Source organism: Saccostrea cucullata, unplaced genomic scaffold (genome assembly GCF_032062105.1).
Source record: "Saccostrea cucullata isolate Sc308-1 unplaced genomic scaffold, CSIRO_AGI_Scuc_v1 ctg1219, whole genome shotgun sequence".
In the NCBI taxonomy this organism is placed as follows: domain Eukaryota; kingdom Metazoa; phylum Mollusca; class Bivalvia; order Ostreida; family Ostreidae; genus Saccostrea; species Saccostrea cuccullata.
The window spans coordinates 167,515-176,417 of NW_026929817.1; the positions used below are offsets into that span (position 1 = coordinate 167,515).

General features: G+C 34.2%; 1 long non-coding RNA gene across 2 annotated transcripts; it reads right to left on the bottom strand.

Moving 5' to 3' along the window:
• Positions 1-5,389: 5,389 nt before the first annotated feature.
• On the bottom strand, positions 5,390-7,938 carry LOC134282240 (uncharacterized). Of its 2 annotated transcripts, none has more exons than XR_009995250.1 (3): positions 7,797-7,938; positions 5,879-5,987; positions 5,390-5,593 (listed from the first exon to the last, which is right to left on the bottom strand). It is a non-coding gene; the product is annotated as an uncharacterized LOC134282240 (long non-coding RNA). The 2 variants fall into 2 exon arrangements; XR_009995251.1 differs by lacking the exon at positions 7,797-7,938 and adding an exon at positions 7,111-7,755.
• Positions 7,939-8,903: the final 965 nt, after the last annotated feature.

Consider the following 8,903-nt stretch of genomic DNA (forward strand, 5'->3'; position numbering starts at 1 on the left):
AGCATTATTCAACATGTGACTTTGTATTTGGTTACTTTATTTAATTCCCAGGAACAGAGAATATTTTCAAAGAAATAATTCATTTTCACTATATTATTTATATAGCCCAGTCCTATAGCACTATAACACCCTGTTCCTTAAGCCATAAATTTCACAATTTTAGAAGAGGCATCCTTTTTCAACATAACTAAGCACTTAGTTTATTTAATGCCCAGGAGCAGAGAAGAAGAATTTCCAAGAATTTATGCATTTTCACTATATCATCAATAGAGCCCTGCCCTAATACCAGAACCCCCGACCCTGGGGCCATGAAATTCACAATTTTGGAAGAGGTAGCCTTATGCAACTAAACTATGTACTTGGTCAGTTTATTTTTTACCCAGGAGCATAGAAGAAGATTTTCAAAGAAATATTTCATTTTCACTACATAATCTATATAGCCCCGCTCTAGCACTAGAACCCCTGACCCTTGGGTGGAAGAGGCAGTCATATTCCACTTAACTAAGCACTTTGTTATTGTTGTTTATTTAATGCCCAGGAGCAGAAAAGAAGAATTTCAACGAAACAATGCATTTTCGCTATATAATCTATTTTTTTTAAAAACTCCTCTGAGAAACATCTAGTGGATGGACAGGTAGAAGGCCACGAGAAGGTAGAAGAAGAACCACATGTAGGAGATAATAAGTCATCAAGGTTTTTACCCCAGTAAATATTTAGATTCTTTTCTTCATAAACAGAGCAATTCTGTCCGTAATAAATAAAACTTGGCTGTACCTTTTCAACTCCACTAGAACATTCTGCTTCATTTGAAGCATCAGCCTCAGACTCATCATTGCATTCTTTCATTGGCGTACTGTTGTCTTTTTGAAATAGTTCTTGATGAACAGATTCTTTCACTGCTGGATCTGTAAAAATAGACAACTCATTTATCCCCCATTGATTATCAATTATACAGTTTTAAAACTGAAACAATGCATTAAAGCTAACATACTTATGCAGTGTGGACAAAAAAATTTAATTTTTTAAACACCTTACCACACTTAGGATCATTCATCATCTGCAATAATTCAGGGGCCATTTTGCATGTTTTCTGGATACCATTCCATTTAAATTTAACGGTAATACTGTTGTGGAGAAATGATAAATTGTATTCATTACAGCGTATTTGTATTAATTTTGTTCATGCACAAAAAAAAATCCCGCTCGACTAAAAATAGAAACCTGCAAAGTTTAAGATTTGCTAATTTAGTTATCTTTCTACGTTATGTTTTATCAGCTTTTTATAATAAAACCTTTGATATTCCTAATTAGTTATACTTACAAGTCTACTTTTTTTCCCCATACACCGACACCGCCATCTTGAAACTCTAATAACCCAGGCCTAGACGTGGGTCGTACTAGGGTAGAGTTTAAAATTAAAAGAATTAATATCACATCACTATACTCGCAACTCTTCCTGTTCGACTGTTACTCGAGTAATTCTGGCACTTGCTATAGTTCCAGTCGAAGTGGGCCGTGGTAAATCAGTATGTTTTGTCGTTCTGTCATCGGATTGGACAATTGTTCTCGGTAAGCGACTATGTGCGAAATAATAAAAATAGCCATATAAGGTAGATTTCTCCGTTATAATACTAAGACCCGCATATTTTCTTTCTATAAAAGAACATACTGTCACATACCAGGAGGAATTTTGCAATGATTGAGTCTTAAAAAAAGTCATAGATAATGCAATATTCCTTATAATTAAAATGTGTCAGAAATATTGAAACAATTCAAAAGGCGTCGTATTTATTCACTCATGTTTGCAAACTATCAAAATTGTTGTAGATTAGATATGATTCGTCGTTGAAAAGGGGGCCCCTGATAGCAGTTATGTCACCACATCCTTTGTTTCACCTCTTTCTAGTGAATCCTTCTGCCATTAGCTTCTGGGTTTTTTGCAAGGAATGCTGGTTCAAGTTAAATAGATACTGGTTTGGTACTGGCATTTCCTTCACAGGTTTCACCTTTGATTGTTTAAAGTGATTTCATCGCTTCTTCATATCAAGTTTGTTTGTTCTCGAAATTCATTCCTGTCAAAACGATCATTCTTTCTTCTTTGCTGATCGATGATCTTTTGAAAAATTAAATGCCAAAATTTCGGGGTGTAGCATTATTATTTTTTTTTCTTTATTTTGCATCAAAAATGGATATGTATTCATTGATAGACTGTCCATCACATCTTTTAAAATCTTCAAATTTTTTAAAGCTATTTCTAAGAAATCTTTAGCTTAATGTTTGTCCAAAAAGTGTATCAATGTTTTCAAACCCGTGTCTCTTTTAGACCCTAGTTTCTTTTCATCTAACTCTGTGATTCCTAATCATGCTGGGATATATTGCCTGTAGAGTTCATAACCTTTGATTGTGGGTTTTAAGAAGGGGGTTGATTTTTTTGTTGTTGACATTTCTCAATTTGCTAAGGTCTAACTTTTTTCTCAGTTACCTTTTACCAAACTCTGAATTGTTATAATGAAATGTCACACACTTGCCTTCACTGTCTTTAGTACATAGTATCCCAAATTTCCTTTCGCACCACGTTCTGCTACCATTGTAAGACCATGTCCTTTATTCTGCACCATACGTACACTAAAACTGAACTTTACAAGAGAAGAGCTCCATTATTGGTAAACAAGTTAAACAAAAATGAAAGAAAAAGTGAGCAAGCTGCTCACATACCCCACGCTCCCCCGAAACTCAAAAGTGCAGAACACCCCGAAAAAATTTTATGGAGAAATGGTGTTCATTCTGCTCATTTACATATTCGCCGTATTGGAGCTATAATGGCGGAAGATCCATAAAGATTTATATAGAGAACTTACAAAAAATGCAAATTTTTCTATACTCACTATTTCGGATAAAGTTCTTCCGCCGAGTTGTGGTTTTTCTTTATATCTTTTACCGGAAATAACAATAATGTTGATGCTAAAGTCAAAGTTGCGACCGCCTTTTTTATTTGAAAATTCGAAGCGAGAATACATTCTTTTATTGACACTGGGTGAAAAAAGTGGTTTCCCATCATGGGAAACTTTATGGAAACCACATGGAAACCTCAAGTTTACATCATGTTTCCCAGTGGTTTCCGTAGCGGATGCTAGGTTATTCCGCCAAGTTTCCGTGACACGGAAACCCCCTACGCTCCGATTCCATAAGGTATCCCGAACCACGGAAACCTCTGTAAACCTGAAGTTTCCCGAACATCCATGTAGTTTCCCGTAATGGGAAACCTGAAGATTCCACTGGTTTCCAGAATCAGGAAACTTGATGGAATCGGAGCGTAGGGGGTTTCCGTGGAATGGAAACGTGGTGGAATCTTTAGGTTTCCTATTACGGGAAACTACATGGAAGCTCGGGAAACCTTACGATTCCTAAAGTTTCCGTGACTCAGGAAACCACATGGAATCGGAGCGTAGTGGTTTCCGTGGAATGGAAACTTGATGGAATCTTGAGGTTTCCTATTACGGGAAACTACATGGAAGCTCGCGAAACCTTACGATTTCTAAAGTTTCCTTGATTTAGGAAACTATATGGAACTTGTGTAGCAGTTTCTGTGTGGTGGAAACTTGGTGGAATTATCTGGAGTCCCATTCCTGGTTGAAATTACTGGGAAACTTCAAGATTCCCTAACTTTTCTAAAGGAGCGATGTGAAATTATGTGTATTCTTTTCAAAAATCTATCGAAAAAATTATTACATGTAAGAGAAAAAAGCATTACCATTTTATATGTTTAATAATTCATTTGATGTACAAAAACTGTAACAGTATTTTTCAATTATATCAAAATACTAAATAAATTCATATATCTTAGATAAACAATGGAACAGTCTTTCACGTTTAAGTCCATTCATAAGAGTCATTAAGTACTTCTTTCAACATCAGTTCCCTGGTATTTTCTTCACATCATCTATGATCTGAAATATTCATACAAAATTATCATATGATGTGTCAGAATTATAATGCTTGAATATAACTTAGAAATCTGAAAGATCAGTCAATGTTCTTTAATATACCAATATCAATAAATTGAATAATTACTTTCCATGACCATGATACATATGATTTCAGCATTTAACGTGTCTCTTTAAAATTTAATGCTTTATGATAAGGAAAAAAATATTACATAATATAAATAATGTTTTCAGCCTTATTATGTCATTGAGAATATATTACAATTTCATAGAACCCTGCTTTAAGTTGAATTAGTTTGAGAGAAAACATACTCTTTATAATAACAAAAATATTAGAGAGAGAATTTTTTTAAATTTTGATATTTGACCTAAAACATTGTTTGAAGATCATTGCAGACCCTCCACCCCATTGCATAAAAGATAGATTACACCAAGGGAGAAATATACTCTGGACTACGACTTTGAATAAAGATATACAGTACATTTTGATACTGACCTTTGACCTAGAAAATTAGTCCAAGGTCACTTTTCATCCTCTTTCCACAGGCTCTCTGTAGTTTAAGTTTGAGAGAGAAATATGCTCAGAACAAGTGATATCAGATGATGTGATGGGTAGATACACTGTCTAAGGGCATCCACAGAACAGGACTCTAAAAACAATGCAATATATATGTATTACAGTATGGATATACATGTACTTGTATGTTAATGATTTATCATATGCTGCATTGGACACATATGCTTTTATCATGGTGTAAGTATACATGTATCTTATGAGTAATTTTATGCCAGTATTGCATGTACACTCGGTTTATAAACAAGTAATTTAATTTTTTTTTTACAAAAATTGACGCAACATTATTTACATCCACTCATTTTTAGATCTATTGATATACCATAGACAACTTTCACATTTACAAAAGTTATTCCCCTTTGCAGGATCAATCTGAGGTCAACCGGCTTAAGATGCTGTTTTCCCTCTATAACCGTACCAACTTTGAGGGTCAATATCTTAGAAATGAAATCTGTATGAACATGTTCATTATGACATAATGATAGTACACAATTGGTTAGACAAGGAGACCATAGTGATACACTATCATAAAACTTATCAAAATAAGGCCATAGAAAATGGTTCAATATAATCAGACTTCAGTATTTGCAAGCAAAAAATAACACATCCTTAATATTTTTTTCAAATGGTATTGATCTTTTTGTTCACTTAAAAAGGGAAGTTAAATGAATTTATAAAAGTTTTACACAATACTAAGAAAAGTAAAAATAAATAAGAATCTGAGAAAATTAATTACCTCTATGAGGAGTAGACCCTGGAAATGGCCCAAGCTGGACACTTCTCAGGAGGAGGTGTTGTTGTGTCCTCTCTACCATCCCTAACAAATACCAACTGGCGTCTGGCAGATTCGGTTTTCAGGACCTTGTGTCTATATGCCTTGTCCAGTGCCTCTTTTCCCTTGCACAGTCTGGTTGATTCCCAGGAAAATGGGAGCCTGACCCTCTTTGTTGAGTCTTTGTCATCAGTCTTCTTGGGAAGTTATGTCCAACCGAATGCACTCTGTCAAGTTCTTTTTAGATGTTGGGGTCCATGACTCGTCTAGATGTTCCACGGCTTTTTATCTTATTTCCAGTTTCTGAGGGAAAAAGCGCATAGTTAATCATACAGACTTTTTAAAAACATATCTGTACAAGTATCAATGATAATGAACTATGTGACCTGTCACCTTAGTTTTGTAGAAATACCCATTGACACAAAATATCATAAATTTCAAAGAATATTTAATTCTTCTACAACCCTGCTATACATGATGAAAGAAGACTGTAAATTAACAAATATCTTTGTAATGTAGGCAAATTAATTTAAAAATAAATCCCAAAAGATCACTTTTTCATATAGGATTTTAGTAAATTAGACTTACTGAATGCTTTCTTTTGCTTTGTTTTGACTGCTGTCTGTGAAGATCAGTCTTTCCATCTCCTGTCTCCGTTTCTCCTGTTTGTCATTAGTAATGACATTGGTGAACGCCTCTAAAATATATAAAAACTCCAATATAACAAACTGAACACAAAAAAAAAATAAACAAAAAACACCACAATCTTAGGGGACTCTCTATGTTGTCACTGTCACAACATGCCGTACATCCAGTTGAAGCCCCGTTTTGGTCTGAAATGCTTTTTTTATATATTTCTGTCTTAAACAAATTCACTTAAAACTGATAAATCACCAGGTATAGCTCAACATGCAATATTGAAATTGGATGCATCTCCTCTAGGCAACAAGAGTGGCCAATGTACCCCTTCTTATTAAAAACATGAATTGTTTATCAAATTTTCAATTTGTCAATTTTGACTTTTTTTGTTAATCAAAAATATATTTACAAACTAATCAACCTAAAAGCCTTATCATCATGATATTTGATCATTCTGTCATTCTGTGTCAAAACCCTGTAGTAGGGTCAGTTGTTTCTTAAACTGATGCTTCTTTTATAAAAAAAACTTATTTGCTTTTCAGCTGTAATCCAGCAAAATATATCCCAAATACTGCAGATTTAAACAGATAAGACAGATGTATCACCTCTACGTCACATAGAAGATACTCTGTATACACCCTGAATGTGAAGTTATACCTGCTGAAATTTAAACTCATGAAATCACCAAAATGCTCCCACAATAGTTGGAATTATTATATAACCTGAACGTTTGATCAACATTCTTTATCAAATGAATTGAATGGAAAACACACAGATTAAAAAATAAAGTAGGAATCTTATAAATCACCTTTTTCAGATGTAAACAAGATGCATTTGTAAAACACTATGCGTCCGGCGCAACAAAATTCAAAAAGGCTATTTTTTGCATACAGGTCACAGTCAAGCGACGCTCGTTACTGCGAGCTCTTAAAGCAACGACTGTGCGAAGAGAAAATTTGGACTACTGCACATTCATTCGATTACATTTTTTGATGCAGTAATTTGGATCCACAATGCATCACTTGTTAAAGCTACGTTCTCACGAGAATAGCAGCAAAAGTTCAACTAAAAGTAAACATGCCCTGATTTAATGGATTTAAACATTGAAGATAAATAGTAAACAATATGTTCTTCATTTACTTTCAGCACTGCTTGGGCTTCTTTTTGGAAATGTTACTTACATACGACGTCATGTGACATCAGAGTCTAGACGCACCAAATGTCACATGCAGTTTGATGAGCCAGATCTAAATTATAACAAAATATATATCTGCGCTCGCCAAAACAGTCTCACTGTCATTGTATTAGTCAAAATGTGGTTTATATAAGGACCCATGTCAAGTGATATTGACATGACCTCTCATGCTTGGTTCCTACTTTCTTTCTATGCCGTGGGTCAATATCACTTGACATAGGTCCTTATAACTTCAGGTTGGCCTACACCGGTCAAAAATTGTGAAATATCTGATAATTCAAGCTGATGATTCATTTGCATTACTTGATATACTATCAATATTAATTCACTATGTAGGCTTTTCTTTTTTAACATCTTCATCTCAGCAGGTCAGACATTAGAAACTTTTTCTTTTGTCAGTAAACTATTTCAATATACAAACCAATTTCTTCAGCGCAGTGGACAGGCTTTTGCCTACATCCACATTTTTAATGTATGTTTTCCTCCATATCATCCTCATGCATATGATTAGGGCTTATGATTAAGGGTTATGCTAAGGTACAATCTATTTCAACTGTTCTGATAATGATATCCTTCATGAATAATCGGAAATTTGCGATTAAACACTTTTTGTAAAATATTGATGCTTTTTCATAGTTTTGAAACAAAAATATCTCATTTATACGGTTATACCTTGTCATAAGTTCCAAAAAATGAAAACAGTTGGCTATCCGAGAACACATGAATTCAAACTGGATGTACTTTAGTATGTATTTAAGTACGAAACCGTGCTCGGTATAGATATTATCATCCGAATAAATAGAGGGGATAAAAAAAAAAAAAAAAATAAAAAAAGAAGCTTCGCTTTGAAATAACTCATTTATACACAGAGAGAGAACTATTATATTGTGCATTCATTCTATTAAAAAGCGAAAAGTCGCCATTGTACAACATACAGCATGGAACACATGTACGATGATTTTGGGCCTACATTGTCTATCTATTGCATGGAAATAAATTAAGCATGTTATTTCACTCAAATTTCCCTTTTATTTCTTGCAATATATGTTCTAAAGACTAAGAATTTTAGACATTCAACTTTTCAAAATGGCTTCAGAACAAAAGTGTCACCGATAGTGAAGATTTGTTGTTGCAAAATATTACAATTATTTACCGTAAAAAATAAACAAAAATATACGTACACTAATCCTTGGTTGTTGTTCATTGCATTTATCACAGTCTCAAAGACATTGGGTGGTGAAAACATCATTAACTTTTCACATTTACCGGCTGCTTACACCTTCTTCTTCGTCCTTCTCGATCCTCCAAAAATGGCGCCTCGGGAAATTGACCAATGAAATAAAGCGCCTGCAGAGCGATGCAGGATGGGAAACAAAAACTGTTTGAACGTTCACATGAGTGTGATTATGAAATCTTATATTAAAATTTAATGAAGTTTTTCCCTGTTCATGGAATAAAAGGGGGCTCCTAAATATTTTTGCCGATACGATGTGTAGGCCTAGTATATTTAGATAGAAAGCGTTTTTAAAAAATAATATGCGTGTGCCACTTAGAGAAAAAAGATTTTTAACACCTCAAATTATTTGGTTTTGGGATTGGGGTTTCGGGGCTTGGTTATTGCATGGTAGTGGCCGTCCTAACTGAAAGTATATGCCCCCCCCCCCCACACACACTTTTAACGGTTGTAATTATGAATGTATAATGTCACATCAAAACGATGTTTTGAAATTTTTGGAATTGTGAACTTTCCACTTGAATCCTAAGAGGCATGAAAAGGAG